Genomic DNA, 24477 nt, shown 5'->3' with positions numbered 1-24477 from the left:
CCAAAATGAAATAAGGAAACACAAGCTTTAAATGACATGTTAAACAAGATGGACTTAATTGATATTAATGGGCATTCCATCCCAAAAGAACAGAATACACTTTCTTCTCAAGTGCTCATGGAACATTCTCCAGGATAGATCATATCTTGGGTCACAAATCAAGCCTTGGTAAATTTAAGAAAATTGAAATGGTATCAAGTATCTTTTCTGACCACAACACTGTGAGACTAGATATCAATTCCAGGAGAAAAAACTGTAAAAAATAGAAACACATGGAGGCTAAAGAATACACTACTAAATAACCAAGTGATCACTGGAGAAATCAAAGAGGAATTCAAAAAATACCTAGAAACAGGGCTTCCCTGGTGGCACAGTGGTTGAGAGTCCGCTTGCCGATGCAGGGGACATGGGTTTGTGCCCCGGTCCGGGAGAATCCCATGTGTTGCAGAGCGGCTGGGCCCGTGAGCCATGGCCGCTGGCCCAGCACGTCCAGAGCCTGTGCTCCGCAACGGTTGGAGCCGTAGCAGTGAGAGGTCCGCGTACCGCAAAAAAAAAAAAACCAAAAAAAAAAACCCTAGAAACAAATGACAATGAAAACACGATGACCCAAAACCTATGAGATGCAGCAAAAGCAGTTCTAAGAGGGAAGTTTATAGCAATACAGTCCTACCTCAAGAAAGAAGAAACATCTCAAATAAACAACCTAACCTTACACCTAAAGCATTTAGAGAAAGAAGAACAAAAAACCCCCAACGTTAGCAGAAGGAAAGAAATCATAAAGATCAGATCAGAAATAAATGAAAAAGAAATGAAGGAAACAATAGCAAAGATCAATAAAACAAAAAGCTTGTTCTTTTTTTTGCAGTACGCGGGCCTCTCACTGTTGTGGCATCTCCTGTTGTGGAGCACAGGCTCCGGACGCGCAGGCCCAGCGGCCATGGCTCACAGGCCTAGCTGCTCCGCGGCATGTGGAATTTTCCTGGACTGGGACATGAACCCGTGTCCCCTGCATCGACAGGCAGACTCTCAACCACTGCGCCACCAGGCAAGCCCTAAAAGCTGGTTCTTTGAGAAGACAAACAAAATTGATAAACCATTAGCCAGACTCATCCAAAAAAACAGGGAGAAGACTCAAATCAACCAAATTAGAAATGAAAAAGGAGAAGTAGCAGCTGGCACTGCAGAAATACAAAGGATCATGAGAGATTACTACAAGCAGCTATATGCCAATAAAATGGACAACCTGGAAGAAATGGATAAATTCTTAGAAAAACACAACCTTCCAAGACTGAACCAGGAAGAAATAGAATATATAAACAGACCAATTACAAGCACTGAACTTGAAAATGTGATTGAAAATCTTCCAACAAACAAAAGCCCAGGACCAGATGGCCTCACAGGCGAATTCCATCAAACATTTAGAGAAGAGCTAACAACCATCCTTCTCAAACTCTTCCAAAATATAGCAGAAGGAGGAACACTCCCAAACTCATTCTACGAAGCCACCATCACTCTGATACCAAAACCAGACAAAGATGTCACAAAGAAAGAAAACTACAGGCCAATATCACTGATGAACACAGATGCAAAAATCCTCAACAAAATACGAGCAAACAGAATCCAACAGCGCGTGAAAAGGATCATAAACGATGATCAAGTGGTGTTTATCCCAGGAATGCAAGGATTCTTCAACATACGCAAATCAATCAATGTGATACACCATATTAACAAATTAAAGGATAAAAACCATATGATCATCTCAATAGATGCAGAAAAACTTTTGATGAAATTCAACACCCATTTATGATAAAAACTCTCCAGAAAGTAGGCACAGAGGGAACCTACCTCAACATAATAAGGGCCATATATGACAAACCCACAGCCAACAACGTTCTCAATGGTGAAAAACTGAAACCATTTCCTCTAAGATCAGGAACAAGACATGGTGCCCACTCTCACCACTATTATTCAACATAGTTTTGGAAGTTTTAGCAACAGCAATCAGAGAAGAAAAAGAAATAAAAGGAATCCAAATCAGAAGAGAAGTAAAACTGTCACTGTTTGCAGATGACATTATACTATACATAGAGAATCCTAAAGATGCTACCAGAAAACTACTAGAGCTAATCAGTGAATTTGGTAAAGTAGCAGTGTACAAAATTAATGCACAGAAATCTCTTGCATTCCTATACTAATGATGAACAATCTGAAAGAGAAATTAAGGAAACACAACCCAATCCAAAAATGGGCAGAAGACCTAAATAGACATTTCTCCAAAGAAGATGTACAGATTGCCAACAAATACATGAAAGGATGCTCAACATCACTAATCATTAGAGAAATGCAAATCAAAACTACAATGAGATATCACCTCACACCGGTCAGAATGGCCATCATTGAAAAATCTACAAACAATAAATGCTGGAGAGGGTGTGGAGAGAAGGGAACCCTCTTGCACTGTTGGTGGGAATGTAAATTGATACAGCCACTATGGAGAACAGTATGGAGCTTCCTCAAAAAACTAAAAATAGAACTACCATAGGACCCAGCAATCCCACTACTGGACATATACCGTGAGAAAACCATAATTCAAAAAGAGTCATGTACCACAATGTTCATTGCAGCACTATTTACAATATCCAGGATATGGAAGCAACCTAAGTGTCCATCTGCATCTTTATTCCTGTCCTGCCCCTACGTTTGTCAGAACCATTTTTTTTTTTTTAGATTCTATATATATGTGTTAGCATACAGTATTTGTGTTTGTCCTTCTGACTTACTTCACTCCGTATGACAGACTCTAGGTCCATCCACGTCACTACAGATAACTCAATTTCGTTTCTTTTAATGGCTGAGTAATATTCCATTGTATATATGTGCCACATGTTCTTTATCCATTCATCTGTCAATGGACACTTAGGACATGCATTGGTTGACTAGCCTCTTCTTCACTTTTACCTTCCTAAATTTGTATCTATCCCCCCCCCCAAGAAATAATCAGCACTTTAATCTTTTTATAAAAAATAAATTTATTTATTTTTGGCTGCATTGGTTGACTAGCTTCTTCTTCACTTTTACCTTCCTAAATTTGTATCTACCCCCCCTCAGTAATAATCAGCACTTTAATATTTTTTTTAAATAAGTTTATTTATTTTTGGCTGCATTGGGTCTTTGTTGCTGTGCACAGGCTTTCTCTCGTTGTGTTGAGTGTGGGCTTTTCTTCATTGCGGTGTGCGGGCTTCTCATTGAGGTGACTTCTCATGTTGCAGAGCAAGGGCTCTAGGCACGTGGACTTCAGTAGTTGTGGCACACGGGCTCAGTAGTTGTGGCTCGTAGGCTCTAGAGTGCAGGCTCAGTAGTTGCGGCGGCACATGGGCTTAGTTGTTCTGCAGCGTGTGGGAGAAAAAATCATATGATCATTTTAACAGAATGCCAAAATATTTTGATAAATATCACCATATATTTTTGATTTAAGCAAATCTTAATTAATATGTTAATGAATATTGATCTCAAACCAACAGCCAGTATTCTATTTAGCAGTTAAACATTAGAATCATTTTCATTAAAGTTAATAATTTGAGTGTCATTACTATTATTTAAAATTTTCCTAGAAGTGCTAATCAATGCAATAATGAGAAAAAGAAGTGAAGGAGGTATAAATATCTGACAGGAAGAGACAAAATTATCATTATTTAAAGATTATAAGGTTGCTTAAAAAACTATTAGAACTAGTGGGAGAGTTCAGAAAGATTGGCAATTATGACAGAAATATTTAAAAATTAATAGTTTCCTTATGTATCAACAACAGTTAGTTAAGATAATGAAAAAAAAGAGTCCATATCATGACAATCAAAAATAAAATCAGGGCTTCCCTGGTGGCGCAGTGGTTGAGAGTCCACCTGCCGATTCAGGGGATGTGGGTTCGTGCCCCAGTCCGGGAGGATCCCACATACTGCGGAGCGGCTGGGCCCGTGAGCCATGGCCGCTGAGCCTGTGCGTCCGGAGCCTGTGCTCCGCAACGGGAGAGGCCACGGCAGTGAGAGGCCCGCGTACCGAAAAAAAATAAATAAATAAAAGTAAAAAAGTAAAATCAAAGTACCCAGTAATAAACTTAAAGATAAATGTGCCAATCTCAAAACTTTGCCATGGAATCTAAAAGGAGATTTGAATAAAGGGAGAGACATTCTACATTACTGTACTGGAAGATTTAATATTATAAAGATATTAATTTTCCTCAAGCAAAGCCTATAAATTTAACAAAACCCCAACAAAAACACTTGGAAGTTTTTTAGAATGTGAAATAAATCTATTTTTTAGTTTATTTAGAAAAATCAACAAATGAAGAAAGCAAGCACATCTTTAGGAAAAATAGTAGTGAAAAGGCCTTTTCCTATCAGATATTAAAATAAGTCAGCAAGATAGAGTAATTAAAATATTACTGTTCTACGTAAATAAAATAGACAGCTCAGAAATATATCCAAGTACATATTAGAATTTAGTATATAATAAAGCTAGTGCCTCATTCAGTGGGGGGATTGTTAAGATGACAGTCTAGGGGACTTCCCTGGCAGTCCAGTGATTAAGACTCCATCTTCCAGTGCAGGGGGCAGGGGTTCGATCCCTGGTCAGGGAACCATGATCCCACATGCCACGGTGCAGCCAAAAGTTAAAAAAAAAAAAAAAAAGCTGTCTAACTGTTAAAATAAACCCAAACTCACACAGTACACTAAGATAAATTCCAGAAGGATTAAAAATTTTAACGTTAGTAGAAGAAAATACATAGGAATATTTACAAAATTTGGAGTAAGGAATGATTTTCTACACATGAAACTAAAAGCAGAAAGTATAAAGGATGATAGAGATGATTATATAAGGTATAAAACTTTCATATAGCAAGATTTACCACAAACCAAATTAAAAGACAAATGACATTGGAGGAAAGTATCCTTAACCAAAGGTTTGTATCCTTAGTGTTCAAAGACCTTCTTCAAATCAATAAAAGAAAAATGAAGATACACAACTGACCAGGAAAGGTATTTGACATAAGAAAAATCCTCAAATGCTCAATAAACATAAAAAGTTCAACTTCACTATCAGTCAAGAAGTGCAAATTTAAACCATAAAGAAAAAAATAAGGATAAATATATCCATAATTAAGAGGAGTTTGGAGATTCAGGCCCTTTCAAACATTACTGGATATATAAACTTATACAGTTCTTCTAGAGGGTATAAAAGCCATAAGACAGGATTTACTCTTTAGTTTAGGAATGCTACTACTAGGAATGTACAGCAAAAAAATAATGTTACTACTAGGAATGTACTGCAAAAAATATATATATATATATATATCCTTAATATATAACATGGCACTCTCTATAATAATAAAGAATTGGAAGCAACCTAAGTGTCCAAAAACAAGGGATGTATGCAGCCGTTTCAAAAGATGTAGAAGAATATTTAGGAACAAAAAATATTTCAGGAAAGATATTTAAAATAACAAAGCAATAGTGAAAATGCAGCCGGTAGGGGGAAAGAAGTTGTAACTTTGACAACCTGACACCAGAGTTCTCATAGGGAGGGACTATTTTGATTTAGCAGAATAACTTACCTCTTTGTAGTTTAGAATAAAGCAGAAGAAGCATTGAATTGCCTTGTGCAAAAGAGGATGGGAACTGGAAATGATTGCTTTGGAGTTTATAGCTAGAGGGGGTTGAATTTGGAAAATGAAAAAGATATTCATTACCTTCTCAGGGAGAGAAGCTGGGCAGCTGTTGCTGCTGTACTGCCTCTGGAGGGATGGTCAATGAGAATTTTCCAGTGATATGAATGACTAATGGACTCTTAAAAGAACTGCTGTCTTAACATGCAGTTTCAAGTTATTCTCTAAGCTGAGCTTCAATATAAGCCATCCTTTCTTGCTCCCAAATTTTCCCTAAAAGTTTGCCAACACACCACCTTGTTTAGGCCATATTCTGGGGAGAGAAGGGGTTGGGGAAATGAAGAAGGGACATTTCATGCCCAGAAAGTGAAATGAGCGGTGGAGATCAAGGCAGAAAATCAGAGCTAGAGGTAATCAGAAGAAACATATCCCCACCGTCACCTCCACAAAACCCCCCAAGAACCCTCAGAGATATTGGTAGGGACTTGGGCTTCACACCCTTTCATAGGACAGAGGTTTGAGCAGAATTCTTTTCCATCTCAAAGGTTGGGGAGACCCATAAAGTATATGCGATGAAGAAACTCAAGAGAAAATTCTTTAGAAGGATACACAGTATGCAAAAGTTACTTAAGATACTAAAATTATGAGCATTATTTATTTTCCTCTTTTGCTCACCCGTATTTTGATTCTTCTATAATGAATCCATATTACTTATATAATTTTTAGAAATAAATGTATACTGAGGGAATACGTAGATCTACCAGAAAGCTGACTAGTGGTTGCCAGGGGCTGCAGGAAGGGAGGAATGGGAAGTGACTGCTTAATGGGTGTGGGTTTCCTTTTGGGGAGATGAAAATGTTTTAGAACTAGACAGAGGTAGTGGTTGTACAACATTGTGAATGTACTAAATGCCACTGAGTTGTTCACTTTAAATGATTAATTTTATGTTATATGAATTTCACCTCAACAGACAAAAAAGAAAAATGAAAAAAATCTACTGAGGAGAAAAACATACAACATAGATCAGACTCCGTCACTCTTCTGCTTAAAATCCTTCAGGGACTTCCTAACTCTTTAGCATGGCAAACAAGGCTCTTCACGTCCTGGCCCCGCTGCTGCTCCACCACAGCTACCCCTTCCTATATACCTTATTCTCCAGCCATACAAAACCATGTGCAGTGCTCTGAAAGGACCTATTCTTTCCTGCCTTTGTGCCTTTGTATGGCTTTGCTTTTCTTGGAATGCCCTTCCCCTAGTTAGTTTCCGCTCAACCTTCAAAACTCAGCTAAACATCTCCTCCTTTGAGAAGCTTTCCCTGATTTCATAGTCTTGGGTGCCTCTTCCCTTACACCCCAAGAACCTTCTGGACATCTCTTTATTTTATCAGTGTAGGTGATTGTGAATCTTTGGAGGATGGAGCCTGGGCCTTTCCTCTCTTTAGCTTCAAAAGTTGGCCCAGGACAGAAGCCACAAGAATGTAGAATGAATAAGAACAGACTTAAAATCACTGAAAATAACAACCTTTTCTAATGTAAACAGGTGGCTACCCTGGGCATGGAATTGAAAATGATTCAGAGATGTTTAACTGGCCTATTATGGTATTTATCATAGAGGAAGAGGATATCTTTTCTTTTTCCTTTTTATGAATTATTTAGGAATTGAAGTATGATAAAAATTCTGAATGATAGGTTAATAAAAATGTCAATCTAGGGCTTCCCTTGTGGCACAGTGGTTGAGAGTCTGCCTGCCGATGTAGTAGACACGGGTTCGAGCCCTGGTCCGGGAGGATCCCACATGCCGCGGAGCGGCTGGGCCCGTGAGCCATGGCTGCTGGGGCTGCGCGTCCGGGGCCTGTGCTCCGCGACGGGAGAGGCCACGGCAGTGAGAGGCCCGCGTACCGCAAAAAAAAAAAAAAAAAAAAAAAAAAATGTCAATCTAATTAGCAAAATGGTCCCACATGGGGGATAGAGGGTTGCAGAATACTGATGGTTTTAGGAAAATGCCTAAAAACTCAATTACTCTTGCAAAAAAAAAAAAAAAAAATCCAAAAACAAAAGAACCATGATAGGTAATAGATAAAAAGAGATTTTTTTTTTGATACCTTGACTCAAAACTAAGATATAGTATTGCTATCTTAGGATGATTTTTAAAAATACCTAAGTCTTATAGGATTTTTTTTTTTTTTTTTTTTTTGCGGTACGCGGGCCTCTCACTGTTGTGGCCTCTCCCGTTGCAGAGCACAGGCTCCGGGCGCGCAGGCTCAGCGGCCATGGCTCACGGGCCCAGCCGCTCCGGGGCATGTGGGATCTTCCCGGACCGGGGCACAAATCCGTGTCCCCTGCATCAGCAGGTGGACTCTCAACCACTGCGCCACGAGGGAAGCCCCCCCTTATAGGATTTTAAATGAACCTAAGTTCCTAATGAAATCATGGATCTAGGCAAAAAAATCATCAATGGCTGCTAAAACTATTAGGTAAAATGTTGATGAGGAACATATGTATCAGACTGGCAGCCGCTGAATCCACTGTTCAATCTTAGCATTTACTAAAAGCGGGACAGTCAGACATTAATTACCTCCTGATAAAATGCAGTAGGAAGTACACTGCTTAAGAAACAGTCTTGCCAAAAGAATTGAACCTGAATTTAACATCTCTAATCATCATGTTGTGAGAAATATAAAGGAAATAGGAGCATGTTAAATGACCCCATTGAGGTATGAGAAATCAAATCAAGAAGCTGGGAATTTGGGACTTCCCTAGCGGTCCAGTGGTTAAGACTGTGTGCTTCCAATCCAGGGGACACAGGTTCGAATCCTGGTCAGGGAACTAAGACCCTCCATGCTGCAATGGTGTGGCCAAAAAAAAAAAAAAAAAGATGGGAAATTCTATAAGACAAATGACAATTTCTTCAACGAATAAGTTGTATGAAGAAAAAGGGAGGGGAAAATCAGAATTCAAGGAAACAAAGATTTGAGACATAAATTTTGAATAAACAAAAAGATAATTTTGAGACAACCTGGGAAAATTTACATGGATTGGGTGTTGATATTATTAAGGAATTATTGTGAACTATTATGTCTGATAACAGTGATTGTCACACCATTGTTCTTTTTTCTAAAGTTTATTCTTTATTTTATTGAGGTATAGTTGATTTACAAAACACCATTATGTTTTTTTTTAAGTTCTTATATTCAGAGATTGAAATGTTAATGGTGAAATGATATGAGGTCTTGAATTTGCATTAAAGTGCTTCCTAAAAAGTGTGTGTTGGGGTAGATGAAACAATAATGCAGAATATTAATAATTGTTGACTCTGGATGATAACGGGCACATGGATTCATTATACTATTCCTTCCCCTCTCATGTATGTTTGAAATTTTCCATAAGAAAAAGTTTTAAAGAATAAACCTAACATTCAACAGCCATGTGGCAATGTTTATAAGCCCATCTACTTAGCCAAGACTATGTCACGGGAGATGGCATTGTTGGACCAATGGGAAGATCTTAGGCCTTGGAGTCAGAAAGTCCTGGGTTTGAATTCCAGCTCTGCTACTTACTAACCCTGTTAGGTAGGCAAGTTACTCACTTCTCAGAATCTGTTTTCTCATCCGCAAACAGGGGTAATATTACCTACTTCAGAAGATTTGCAGAATAAGTGAGATGATATACAGAGTGTCCATCACGTGCCCCTCACAGAATAAATACTCTGTGAATGTTAACTACCTTACACTAATCCAATTATTTCCTTTATTGTTTTTTTAAAATAAATTTAAGTAATACTCCCCCAATTTTACTCTCCAGAGGAAGGAACCACTGTTAACAGTTTGGTGTTGGTATCTTTCTGGGCTTTTTCTTTATATCTATCAATATATATAGGAATATGCATCTACATACATACAGTGTGGGTTTTTTTAAAACAAAAATGGAATCTTATATTACGTATTACTTGGCAATTTACTTCTATCACGTTACAATATATAGTGTGTCTCTTTTTGTCAGTTCATGTGGCTCCTATGTGTGATTCAATCAGTGTGCCATTCATATGCCTTTATTCCCAGGTATGAGCATTTCTGTGAGATAGAATCCTACAGAATTGTTAGGTGGAAGAGTGTGTGTAGTGCGTATCTTTATGGTACTACAGAATGGCCCTACTGCCCTTCTACAAGTTACTGAGCTACTTTCACATGAAGACCTCAATATTATCTATTTTCTATACATTTCTAAGTTGCATTCTGGAAGATATGCCCTTTCTGGTACCACTTATTTCTCAACAGGCACTGAAAGTGTTCAGAGAATAAATGTGTTTGATTAGCAAAAATCAGCCTCATGGAAAATAGTCAGGCTCCATTCTGCTATTTGTTCCTGTTAGAGAATAATGCAATGCATACTGTTTTCAAGGTTGAATGTAGCGGTGTATTGGATAAAATAAATGGGAGTCCTAGTTTTCTTTGTGAAAAACCAGTGAACATTATTTGAGGCAGAATCCTGAGAGAAAGCAGGGAAATAAAACCTCCTCTCAAATGAGGTCCCAGTGAATGGCAGCCGTGGAAAAGTGGATGAGTAAAGAAAGGGGAAGGAAAGTCTGCCTTGATTCCCTGGGGAGTTCAAGATCTCACTTTCCCCCCCCTGTTGTTCTAGTGACTTTTAGAGAGGACAATTCTGGAGAAGGATGGTTTCAAAAAGAAAAGAAATCCAAATGGAATCCAATTTGGCCTTACTTATGTCAGAGCACCTGCCATGTTGTGTACAATAGTCCCAGGCAGAACTCCTAAGAAAGATCACTTTGTAAACCATCCTTCTGCTGTGGGAGTCCAACAATTGTCCTTTGTCCATGCAGCCCTCCCATCATCCCGCTATGGAGTTGCTGGTCCAAACCACTGTAGTAAGGTTTGGGCAAGAAGAAATTATTCCATTGTCTTTTAAAAGTTAGATCAATAAGGGTGATATCATTCATGACGTATGGCTTTCCTTGGGTCCCAGCTGTTCCAGATGTAGGAGATCATGTGCTACCCCATTGCTGGATATATTTCTCCAGATCCGTAGGCAATATGGGCACATAGAAGATGACCTGTGTCAGATGAGAATCTACTTAAGCCCCCAAAATGCTGACTTTTCTTTTAGGTGAAGTGCAATCAACATTTTGCTTAGTGACTTTTAAAACAATGCATGTAAAAAAAATAAATGTACTGTTCTTTCTTGCACTTAGAGTTAGGTTTTAAATACAAGGTACTAACTCAATTCATTGCATTTGACCTCCAGAACACTTTGTGTCTCTAATTCCTTTTTTAGTCCTGAATCAGTCTCTTGCCAGTGACAGAGGGGTCGACCACAACAAATGGGCAGTTTGCACATGAGACTTAATGTACAACTCCTTGTTCGTTTTTCCTTGACAGGTAACTTTAATTATTTTGACAAATATTTAATGTGCCAGGTATTGTCCTAGGTGCTAAGGATAAAGCAGAAGAAAACAACAAAAATTCTTGCCTTTGTGGGTTTACATGCTAGTTGGGAAGCTTCATTCATTCATTCACTCATTTATTCCACAAGCATTTATTGATCTTCTAATACAACTCAGGCCTTAAACTACATACTGTGCCTAAATAGGATTTTATCCCTGCCCTCAGAGTCTAGTGGGAGAAATAAGACATGTCCCCTGTCCTCCCCTGCTGCCCGCCATATACCCTCATATATAGAAAGTACAGAAGAGGGGCACCTCGTTCAGGTTGAGTGGTTCAAAGAATGTTTCTCAGAGAAACATGTAAACGAGCAAGTAAGTTGAGGCTGGAAGAATGAACTGATGGGGGAGAAAGGCAGACCTGGTGGTGATGAGACGGAGCATGGCATAGGGCCTGGGCCAGATGAGGAGACCAATGAATGCTGTTGAATGAATGAATGAAACTTCCCCAGGAGAGCATAAACTCCATGAGATATGTTCTGGGAACTGCAAGTTCCTTCCAATGGCTGAAGTTTAAGGTGTGTGGGGATGAGAAGCAGGAGACGGGGCTGGGGAAGGAGGCAGGGTCGGGGCTTGAGGTAGGTCTGGCTAAGGAGGTTTGTCCTGATGACAATTAGAAAATTTGTGGATCAATTTAAATGGCAATATGACATGGTCTGATTGGTTTATTCTTTTCTTAATAAAAATGTATTTAAAAAATTCCACAAATGACATATGTTTATTTTAGATGACTCTTATGGACTTTTTGTGGGAGCAATGATTTCATTATACTATTTTTGTAAATGGTACTTTGCATATCTCTTTCTGCTTCACAGTGGAAGGACATTGGACCTGACATACAGAAGTCTCTCAGTAAAGATTTGCTGTTTTTGAAATTCCATGGACACTGGTAAGTTGCAGTCAGCTTAGGTGAGGCCATGATCTGGCCCAATTGTGCCACTCCAAGAAACTGGAGTTTCATTATCTAACTAGGAATATTTAACAATTCCCCCTGCTGCGTCATTGCCACTATGTTTTTTTATCTCCATTTTTGTCACTTTTTATTATGCAAAAATCCAAATATTAATGTATGTAAAAATAGAAAGGGTAGTATAAGAAACCCTCATATAGCCACCACCCAATGTCAACAATTAACAACTTACAGCCAATCTTGTCTCATTTATATCCTTTCCTCTTCCCGACCACTGCATTATTTTGAAGTAAATCCAAGACATCAGATCTTTTTGTATGTATCTCTAAAAGATAAGAACTTGTTTAAAAACATATCCATAATTATTACAACTAACAAAATAAGGAGTTATTCTTTACTGTCATTAAACATACAGTCAGTGCTCAAATTCCAACTGTCTCTCTTTTTCTTAAAGTTGGCTTATTTGAATCATGAATTAAAGTCCACATTTGTATTGGGTTGTATACGTTTTCTTTAATTAATAGCTTCCCTCTTTTTCTTTTTTTTTTTCTTACCTTGCTTGTTATTTATTTAACTAAAGACTCTTAACAGAATGGTTAAGTTGAAAACAGCACTTTAAGTGTGCCATTTTCCTTCATGCTCACCTTCACTAGGTTTTTTTTTTTTAACACCTGATAATTTTTAAGGTACAAAACTGTATCTCATTATTGCACAACATTATTTTAATTTGAAAATCATGTCTAATGTTGCCTTTTTTTTTTTTTTTTTTTGCGGTACGCGGGCCTCTCACTGTTGTGGCCTCTCCCGTTGCGGAGCACAGGCTCCGGACGCGCAGGCTCAGCGGCCATGGCTCACGGGCCCAGCCGCTCCGCGGCATGTGGGATCTTCCCGGACCGGGGCACAAACCTGTGTCCCCTGCATTGGCAGGCGGACCCTCAACCACTGCGCCACTGGGGAAGCCCTAAAGTTGCCTTTTTTTATCCTGTCAGCTTTATCCAACCACTGAGACACATGGTGATCACACCATATACCAAAATGAGTTCTAGATGGAATAAAGGGTTACATATGAATAAATAAAACCATAAAAAACTAAAATAAAATATAATATTGAACATATTTTTGGAAAAGGAATATGTTACCTAAACATAAAAGCAATGGAAAATGTCACAAAGAAAAGTATCAATAAAATCAAGTATATGCTGTTAAAACTTTTTGGTCAACAAACACAAAATGAAAGGACAAATGATACACTGGGTGGGGGATATAGTTACCATCTATGAGAGACAACAGTTTAGTAGCTTTAATACACATGGTCTTGTCTAGATTGTCACTGGGTCCGGATGGGTCCACTCACAAGATGACACCAAGTTGAGATTCTTTAGACTCTATCTTCTTTTTTAAAAAATTTTTATTGGAGTATAGTTGATTTACAATGCTGTGTTAGTTTCAGGTATACAGCAAAGTGAATCAGTTATACATATACATATATCCACTCTTTTTTAGATTCTTTTCCCATATAGGTCATTACAAAGTACTGAGTTCCCTGTGCTATACAGTAGGTCCTTATTTGTTATCTATTTTATATATAGTAGTTTGTATCTGCTAATCCCAAACTCCCAATTTATCCCTCCCTCGCCCTCCTCTTTGGTAACCATAAGTTTGTTTTGGTTGTGACTATTTCTGTTTTGTAAATAAGTTCATTTGTACCATTTTTTTAGATTCCACATATAAGCAATATCATATGATCTGGAAGTTGTATTTTTTTCTCTAGATCTCCTGCCCCAGTTATTCACTTGAGAAATGTTAAGAGTGAGGGTAAGATTCCTAACATTTAGTCCCTCTGTTCTGTCTGTTGGTTTCACCATCCTTCTGCTCTGTTGACCCCAGGAGCTCTGCTGGGCCACTGCTGACCTCCTTCCCATCACTGACATCTGTCTTTCTTCTTCTCCTCTAGCAATCAGGAAAACACTTTCTACTCCTTATGACTGACTACTGTCAAAGGAGCTTCCTGCAAAAGAGCTTCTGGGCCCCTAATGACCCAGTTAATTTTGTTAGACCACAGACCTTCTGTCCCTGAACTCACAAGCACTCTTAGGAGGAAGGAAGAAGGGTGAAAGTGCAAGTCAGAGGATGATCAGGCCCCTGTGGTAGCTAAAACTTTACCCTCTCTGACTCTCAGCATCTGCTACATAAATTATTTCCTGGCCACAAGTGACAGAAGCTGATGCTGGCAGATTAGGCAGAAAAGGGATTTATTTAAAGGATATTGGGTAACTCATAGAATTGTTGGGAAGACTGGAGGAAACAATTTTGAGGCTAAGTTTCCAGGAAAATCCCCCCAAATCAGTAGCACAGCTGGCCTAATAAGCACACTGAAGCCAATGCCCTGTCACCACTCAGTAACCATATGCTGCCAGGAACTCAATTTGACTGCAACCACCGCTGCCAAAGGCATCAGTGTTACTTCTGTACCAGGAACTCACCTTACAGACCGTTCCAGTTTCCCCAAACCACATAGCTCTGCTACCCCCTCACCAGCAAAAGGAGTGCACTCTGCAGCCTTTCCCCTCTCACTGCCACTTTCTTCACCAGAATCTCACACAAATGCATCTGATTAGAGGAGCATAAGTCACATGCCTGTGTCCTAACTGCAAAGGAGAGGGATGGGAATGAGCATTTTGCGTTCTAACTTAGTGGTACTCAGAAAGGGAAAATTCTCCTAACATCAGAAGGGTGTTCAAAAGGCAGTGGATACCGAAAGACCAGGACAAATGTTTAGCAGAATGAATGACTTAGGCTGGGTATGGCATGGGGTGGTCACTTACAGATAGGGTGGCCTTATACCTACTAATTAAAATATGGACTGAGTTATAATATGGAACGACATACAAGGTTATTTGTGGAGGCATTATTTTTAATAGCAAAATATTGGAAACTATCCAAATGTTCAGTAATAGAGGTTTGATTGAATAAAAATCGTGGTACATCAGTACACACATGGAAGACAATGCACCTGAATGAAGGGGAAAGAATGATCTCTAGAATATATAAGCGAAAAAAGCAAAATAGAGAATAGTATGTGTAGCACCTGTCTATTCTGTAAGAAAGGTGGGGATATATTTATGGTTCAACCACAGAAATTGCCATTTTTGCTGATAAAATGGTTAATCTTTAGCAATTTCATACAATTCAACATAATACAGGGCAGAGGAGACAAGGATGGAAAAGAGACTTTTCTGAGTATATTTATTATGCATTTTTGACTTTGGAATAATATAAATGTGTTTTACGCATTCAAAATTAAATTTAATTTAAACGGACAATTCCTAAGATTTTAAAACAACCAAAAACAATGAACTTAACTGTATATGAAGTTAATTATGTAGCTGCACAGAGAGGACAATTATTTCAAGTGACTCTACAATGTGGTATATTTGCTGTACATACGTAGTGGAATATATTTTAAGGGAGAATAGAGCTGCAAAGAAATCTAACACTGCACTCAATAGTTATGTCACTAGTAGGTCTTTACATTAGTTTTTTTTTGGGTTTTTTTTGGTTTTTTTTTGTGGTACGCGGGCCTCTCACTGTTGTGGCCTCTCCCGGTGCGGAGCACAGGCTCCAGACGCGCAGGCTCAGCGGCCATGGCTCACGGGCCCAGCCGCTCCGCGGCATGTGGGATCCTCCCAGACCGGGGCACGAACCTGTGTCCCCTGCATTGGCAGGCGGACTCTCAACCACTGTGCCACCAGGGAAGCCCTACATTAGTATTTTGAAACTATTTTTTATGTAGTGTAGCACAAAGTAATAATCTTAATGCTATTAGGAACCAAGATTTTTAGTGTAAGAGAAGAGAAATATAAAATCAAAGGCATTCATATAAATAGATTTTATTTATTTATTTATTTTGAACAGGGTTGGGAGGACTTTAAATGCCAGACTGAGGAGTTCAGATCTTTTTTTTTTTTTTTTAATAAATTTATTTTTGGCTGCGTTAGGTCTTCGTTGCTGTGCGCAGGCTTTTCTCTAGTTGTGGCAAGCGGGGGCTACTCTTCATTGCGGTGCGTGGGCTTCTCATTGCAGTGGTTTCTCTTGCTGTGGAGCAGGGGCTGTAGGCGCACGGGCTTCAGTAGATGTGGCGCACAGGCTTCAGTAGATGTGGCGCACGGGCTTAGTTGCTCTGCAGCATATGGGATCTTCCCGGACCAGGGCTCAAACCCGTGTCCCCTGTATTGGCAGGAGGATCTTAACCACTGTGCCACCAGGGAAGTCCCTAATAGATTTTAATATTAAATTTGAATTAGAAATATCAGTATATGCTTATGATTTTTTTCTTCTATTTGTATACTTTTCAGAAAGGCCTAGAAGCATTAAAACCCCATGGGCAATGGGCAACCTCTAGTGCCCAGACTGTGGTCCCTAAATGACATTCTGCATTTAAAGGAACCAGGGGGCTTCCCTGGTGGCACAGTGGTTAGGATCCTCCTGCCAATACAGGGGACACGGGTTTGAGCCCTTACTCTGAAAACTGGCAATTTAAGAGAAATAAATAAACGTTATCCTGCTTTTCCAATTCAATCTGCATTTCAGGATGACCAAATAGCCCTAATTAATGAGGAAAAGTTCTTCCTTACACACAATTCCCAGCTAATATATGTGAAAGGAATGACAGAATTAGAAAAATCACCATTTTATAATCCTAATGATATAATTTAAGGCAAAGATCAATAAAGGATGAAAGCATTAGATGAAAGGCTTCAAGCCATTTCGTGATGCTGAACTCTTTTAGCTTTTGCTGGTCTGTAAAACTCTTTATCTCTCCTTCAACTCTGAATGATAGCCTTGCTGGGTATTTTTGGTTGTAGGTTTTCTCCTTGCATCACTTTTTTGGGAGCTCATTCTATCAAGAGGCCACTGGTGCTGGCAGGCACCATTTTGGAGTCCTCCCTATAGCTTATTAGTCCCAGGACCTGGAGGGGCCCACCAGCTGGTGGGCACCAGTCCTGGGATTTCGCAGGCTAAGTAGCTAAACTGCACAGCTGGCCTGCTGGTGGGGAGAGCTGTGTCCCTGTATTTCGGAGCATGTGAGATTTTGTGTGTGCCCTTTAAGAGTGGAGTCTCCATTGCCTACAGCCCTCTGGCTCTCTTGAAAGTAAGCCCCACTGGCCTGCAAAGCCAAACGTTCAGGTGGCCCCATCTTCTTGTTGCAGGAACCCTGGGCAGGGGCTCAGACCACTTCCTCCTTGGGGAGAACCTCTGCAATTGTAATTAACCTCCCATTTGTGGGTTGCCCACCTGGGGGTACGTGTCTTGAGTATAATGCGACTCCACCCCTCCTACCTGTCTAATTGTGGTTCCTTCTTTATATCTTTAGTTGTAGAAGATCTTTTCTGCTAGTCTTCAAGTAGTTCTCATCAATAGTTGCTCTGTAAATAGTGGCAATTTGGTGTGCCTGGGGGAGGAAGTGACCTCAAGATCTTCCTACTCTGACATCTTGGCACTTCCCTAGAAAAACAGCTTATGGAGAACTTTGCAGTGGAGAGATCTAGCTGACACCACCTGAATCTGCTGATCAATCTTAACTTCCCTAAGAGTGGGATCACCAGAAAATATGTGCTTCTTGAGATGCCCCGTTATGGAAAACAGAACCTGATTCTAACAAGTCTTTTAGAACTAACCTCCAGTTTACATGAAATACAGGAGGTAGAGGCTCAGGTTTAAGTGATGCCACAGGACATAAATGGATAAATTCAGAATATAGGTGAGTCTATAGAACAACTGAACTAGTTTAATCAAGAAGTCAATGGCATAAAGAAAAATAAAAACTTGGGGCAAGGGGGAGAAACTGTTCTAGATTATAAAAGTCTCAAAAGACATAACCATCAAATGCAGTGTGTGGACCTCGCCTGCATCCTGATTCTAAGGAGCCAACTATAAGAAATATATTTCTTTAGATATTAGGGAACTTTGAAAATGGTCTAAGAATCAGATGATATCAAGGAATTACTACTGTTGTTAGGTGTATTACTGGCACTGTGGCTATATAAGAAAATATTCATATATTTTATTTTATTTTATTTAAAAAAACAAACAAACCCAAAACCTTCAGATTCTTTTTTTGAATTTTATTTATTTATTTTATACAGCAGGTTATTAGTTATCTATTTTATACATATTAGTGTATACATGTCAATCCCAATCTCCCAATTCATCCCACGACCACCACCCCCACCCCACTTTCCCCACTTGATGTCCATACGTTTGTTCTCTACATCTGTGTCTCTATTTTTGCCTTGCAAACTGATTCATCTCTACCATTTTTCTAGATTCACATATATGCATTAATATACGATATTTGTTTTTCTCTCTCTGACTTACTTCACTCTGTATGACAGACTATAGGTCCATCCACCTCTCTACAAATGACCCAATTTCGTTCCTTTTTATGGCTGAGTAATATTCCATTGTATATATGTACCACATCTTCTTTATCCATTCATCTGTCGATCAGCATTTAGGTTGCTTCCATGACCTGGCTATTGTAAATAGTGCTGCAATGAACATTGGGGTGCGTGTGTCTTTTTGAATTATGGTTTTCTCTGGGTATATGCCCAATAGTGGGATTGCTGGGTCATAAGGTAATTCTATTTTTAGTTTTTTAAGGAACCTCCATACTGTTCTCCATAGTGGCTATATCAATTTACATTCCCACTAGCAGTGCAAGAGAGTTCCCTTTTCTCCACAGTCTCTCCAGCATTTGTTTATAGATTTTCTGATGATGCCCATTCTAACCAGTGTGAGGTGATACCTCATTGTAGTTTTGATTTGCATTTCTCTAATAATTAGTGATGTTGAGCACCTTTCATGTGTTTGTTGGCAATCTGTATGTCTTCTTTGGAGAAAGTTTAGGTCTTCTGCTCATTTTTTGATTGGGTTGTTTGTTTTTTTAATATTGAGCTGCATGAACTGTTTATATATTTTGGAGATTAATCCTTTATCCATTGATTCGTTTGCAAATATTTTCTCCCATTCTGAGGGTTTTCTTTTCGTCTTGTTTATAGTTTCCTTTGCTGTGTAAAAGCTTTTAAGTTTTATTAGGTCTCATTTGTTTATTTTTGTTTTTGTTTCCATTACTCTTGGAGGTGGATCAAGAAAGAGCTTGCTGTGATTTATGACAGTGTTCTTCCTATGTTTTCCTCTAAGAGTTTTATAGTGTCCAGTCTTACATTTAGGTCTTTAATCCATTTTGAGTTTATTATTGTGTATGGTGTTAGGGAGTGTTCTAATTTCATTCTTTTACATGTAGCTGTCCAGTTTTCCCAGCACCACTTATTGAAGAGACTGTCTTTTCTCTATTATATATCCTTGCCTCCCTTGTCATAGATTAGTTGAACATATGTGTGTGGGTTTATCTCTGGGCTTTCTATCCTGTTCCATTGATCTATATTTCTGTTTTTGTGCCAGTACCATATTGTCTTGATCACTGTAGTTTTGTAGTATAGTCTGAAGTCAGGGAGTCTGATTCTGCCAGCTCCGTTTTTTTCCCTCAGGATTGCTTTGGCTATTTGGGGTCTTTTGTGTTTCTATAAAAATTTTAAGATTTTTTGTTCTAGTTCTGTAAAAAATGCCATTGGTAATTTCATAGGGATTGCTTGAATCTGTAGACTGCTTTGGGTAGTATAGTCATTTTCACAATATTGATTCTTCCAATCCAAGAACATGGTATATCTCTTCATTGGTGTGTCATCTTTGATTTCTTTCATCAGTGTCTTACAGTCTTCTGAGTACAGGTCTTTTACCTCCTTAGGTAGGTTTATTCCTAGATATTTTATTCTTTTTGTTGCAATGGTGAATGGGATTGTTTCCTTAATTTCTCTTTCTGATCTTTCGTTGTTAGTGGATAGGAATGGAAGAGATTTCTCTGCATTAATTTTGTATTCTGCAACTTTACCAAATTCATTGATTAGCTCTAGTAGTTTTCTGGTGGCATCTTTAGGATTCTCTATGTGTAGTATCATGTCATCTGCAAACAGTGATAGTTTTATTTCTTCTTTTCCAATTTGGATTCCTTTTATTTCTTTTTCTTCTCTGATTGCCATGACTAGGACTTCCAAAACTTTGTTGAATAATAGTGGTGAGAGTGGACATCCTTGTCTGGTTGCTGATCTTAGAGGAAATGCGTTCAGTTTTTCACTATGGAGAATGATGTTTGCTGTGGGTTTGTCATATATGGCCTTTGTTATGTTGAGGTATGTTCCCTCTATGCCCACTTTCTGGAGAGTTTTTATCATAAATGGGTGTTGAATTTTGTCAAAAGCTTTTTCTGCATCTATTGAGATGATCATATGGTTTTTATTCTTCAATGTGTTAATATGGTATATCACATTGATTGATTTGCATATACTGAAGAATCCTTGCATCCCTGGGACAAATTGCACTTGGTTATGGTGTATGATCCTTTTAATGTGTTGATGGATTCTGTTTGCTAGCATTTTGTTGAGGAGTTTTGCATCTATATTCATCAGTGATATTGGTCTGTAATTTTCTTTTTTTGTAGTATCTTTGTCTGGTTTGGGTACCAGAGTGATGCTGACCTTATAGACTGAATTTGGGAGTGTTCCTTCTTCTGCAATTTTTTGGAAGAGTTTGAGAAGGATGGGTGTTAGCTCTTCTCTAAATGTTTGATAGAATTCACCTGTGAAGCCATCTGGTCCTGGACTTTCGTTTGTTGGAAGATTTTTAATCAGTTTCAATTTCAGTGCTTGTGATTGGTCTGTTCATATTTCTATTTCTTCCTGGTTCAGTCTTGTAAGGTTATACCTTTCTAAGGATTTGTCCATTCCCTCCAAGTTGTCCATTTTTTTGGCATAGACTTGCTTGTAGTAGTCTCTTACGATGCTTTGTATTTCTGTGGTGTCCATTTTAACTTCTCCTTTTTCATTCCTGATTTTATTGATTTCAGTCCTCTCCCTCTTCTCCTTGATGAGTCTGGCTAAAGGTTTATCAATTTTGTTTATCTTCTCAAAGAACCAGCTCTTAGTTTTATTGATTTTTGATATTGTTTTGTTTCTATTTCATTTATTTCTGCTCTGATTGTTATGATTTCTTTCCTTCTACTAAGTTTGGATTTTGTTTGTTCTTCTTTCTCTAATTCCATTAGGTGTAAGGTTAGATTGTTTATTTGAGATTTTCCTTGTTTCTTGAGGTAGGATTGTATTGCTATAAACTTCCCTCTTAGAATTGCTTTTGCTGCATCCCATAGGTTTTGGATCATTGTGTTTTCATTGTCTTTTATTTCTACGTATTTTTTAATTTCCTCTTTGATTCCTTCAGTGATCTCTTGGTTATTTAGTAACGTATTGTTTAGCCTCCACATGCTTGTGTTTTTTACGGTTTTTTTTTCCCTGTAATTGATTTCTAATCTCATAATGTTGTGGTCAGAAAAGATGCTTGATATGATTTCAGTTTTCTTAAATTTACTGAGGCTTGATTTGTGACCCAATATGTGATCTATCATGGAGAATGTTCTGTGTGCACATGAGAAGAAAGTGTAATCTGCTGTTTTCGGATGGAATGTCCTATAAATATCAATTAAATCTATCTGGTCTATTGTGTCATTTAAAGCTTGTGTTTCCTTATTAATTTTCTGTCTGGATGATCGATTCATTGGTGTAAGTGAGGTGTTAAAGTCCCCCACTATTATTGTGTTACTGTCGATTTCCTCTTTTATGGCTGTTAGCATTTGCCTTATATATCGAGGGTGCATATATATTTGTAATTGTTATATCTTCTTCTTGGATTGATCCCTTGATTATTATATAGTGTCCCTTCTTGTCTCTTGTAACATTCTTTTTTTACAGTCTATTTTATCTGATATGACTATTGCTACTTCAAATTCCTTTTGATTTCCATTTGCATGGAATATCTTTTTTCATCCCCTCACTTTCAGTCTGTATGTGTCCTTAGGTCTGAAGTGGGTCTCTTGTAGGCAGCATATATATGGGTCTTGTTTTTGTAGCCATTGAGTGAGCCTGTGTCTTTTGGTTGGAACTTTTAATCCATTCATGTTTAAGGTAATTATCGACATGTATGTTCCTATTACCATTTTCTTAATTGTTGTGGGTTTGTTTTTGTAGGTCCTTTTCTTTTCTTGTGTTTCCCACTTAGAGAAGGTCCTTTAGCATTTGTTGCAGAGCTGGTTTGGTGGTGCTGAATTCTCTTAGCTTTTGCTTGTCTGTAAAGCTTTTGCTTTCTCCATCGAATCTGAATGATATCCTTGCCGGGTAGAGTAGTCTTGGCTGTAGGTTCTTCCCTTTCATCACCTTAAGTGTGTCCTGCCACTCCCTTCTGGCTTGTAGAGTTTCTGCTGAGAAATCAGCTGTTAACCTTATGGGAGTTCCCTTGTATGTTATTTGTTGTTTTCCCTTGTTGTTTTTTTTTTTTTTAATTTAATTTTGGCTGTATTGGGTCTTCACTGCTATGCGTGGGCTTTCTCTAGTTGTGGTGAGTGGGGGCTACTCTTCGTTGTGGTGCATGGGCTTCTCATTGTGGTGGCTTCTCTTGTTGTGGAGCATGGGCTCTAGGCATGCGGGCTTCAGTAGTTGTAGCACACAGGCTCGGTGGTTGTGGCTCATGGGCTCTAGAGTGCAGGCTCAGTAGTTGTGGTGCACAGGCTTAGTTGCTCCATGGCATGTGGGATCTTCCCAGACCAGGGCTCTAACCTGTGTCCCCCGCATTGGCAGGTGGACTCTTAACCATTGGGCCACCAGGGAAGTCCTCCCTTGTTGCTTTTAATAATTTTTCTTCGTCTTTAATTTTTGTCAATTTTATTACTATGTGTCTTGGCATGTTTCTCCTTGGGTTTATCCTGCCTGGGACTCTCTACGCTTCCTGGACTTCAGTGGCTATTTCCTCTCCCATGTTAAGGACGTTTTCGACTATAATCTCTTCAAATATTTTCTCTGGTCCTTTCTCTCTCTCTTCTCCTTCTGGGACCCCTATAATGTGAATGTTGGTGTGTTTAATGTTTTCCCAGCTCTCTCTTAGGCTGTCTTCATTTCTTTTCATTCTTTTTTCTTTATTCTGTTCTGTGGCAGTGAATTCCACCATTCTGTCTTCCAGGTCACTTATCCATTCTATGCCTCAGTTATTCTGCTATTGGTTCCTTTTAGTGCATTTTTCTTTTTAGTTATTGTATTGTCCATCTCTGTTTGTTCTTTAATTCTTCTAGGTGTTTTTTCTTTAATTCTTCTAGGTCTTTGTTAAACATTTCTTTCATCTTCTCAATCTTTGCCTCCATTCTTTTTCTGAGGTCCTGGATCATTTTCACTATCATTATTCTGAATTCTTTTTCTGGAAGGTTGCCTATCTCCACTTCATTTAGTTGTTTTTCTAGGGTTTTATCTTGTTCCTTCATCTGGTACATAGTCCTCTGCCTTTTCATTTTGTCTGTCTTTCTGTGAATGTGGTTTTCATTTCACAGTCTACAGGATTGTAGTTCTTCTTTCTTCCACTCTCTGCCCTCTGGTGGATGAGGCTATCTAAGAAGTTTGTGCAAGCTTCCTGATGGGAGAGACTTGTGGTGGGTAGAGCTGGGTGTTACTCTGGTGGGCAGAGCTCAGTAAAACTTTAATCCACTTGTCTGCTGATGGGTGGGGCTGAATTTCCTCCCTGTTGGTTGTTTAGCCTGAGGTGACCTAGCACTGGAGCCCACAGGCTCTTTGGTGGCACTAATGGCAGACTCCTCGAGGGCTCACACCAAGGAGTACCTCCCAGCACTTCTGTTGACAGTGTCCTTCCCCGGTGAGCCACAGCCACCCCCCGCCTCTTCAGGAGTCCCTCCAACACTAGGAGGTAGGTCTGGTTCAGTCTCCTCTGGGATCACTGCTCCTTCCCCCTGGGTCTTCATGTGCACATTACTTTGTGTGTGCCCTCCCCGAGTTGAGTCTCTGTTTGCCCCTGTCCTGTCGAAGTCCTTCAGTCAAATTCTGCTAACCTTCAACGTCTGATTCTCTGGGAATTCCTCCTCCCATTGCCGGACTCCCAGGTTGGGAAGCCTGATGTGGGGCTCAGAACCCTCACTCCAGTGGGTGGACTTCTGTGGCATAATTGTTCTCCAGTTTGTGAGTCACCCACCCAGCGGTTATGGGATTTGATTTTATTGTGATTGTGCCCCTCCTACCTTCTCCCTGTGGCTTCTCCTTTGTCTTTGAATGTGTGGTGTCTATTTTAGTGAGTTCCAGTGTCTTCCTGTCAATGATTGTTCAGCAGTTAGTTGTGATTCTGTGCTCTCACAAGAGGAAGTGAGCACATGTCCTTCTACTCTGCCATCTTAAACCAATCCTTTCATATATTTTAGAGATGTGAAATGACGTATCTAGAGAAGAAATAACGTGAGGACTAGGATTTTTTTTTAAAGTAATTAATTAATTAATTTGGCTGCGTCGGGTCTTAG

The sequence above is a fragment of the Stenella coeruleoalba genome, assembly GCF_951394435.1.
Source record: "Stenella coeruleoalba genome assembly, chromosome: 8".
In the NCBI taxonomy this organism is placed as follows: Eukaryota; Metazoa; Chordata; class Mammalia; order Artiodactyla; family Delphinidae; genus Stenella; species Stenella coeruleoalba.
This window is presented reverse-complemented; position numbering follows the sequence as displayed.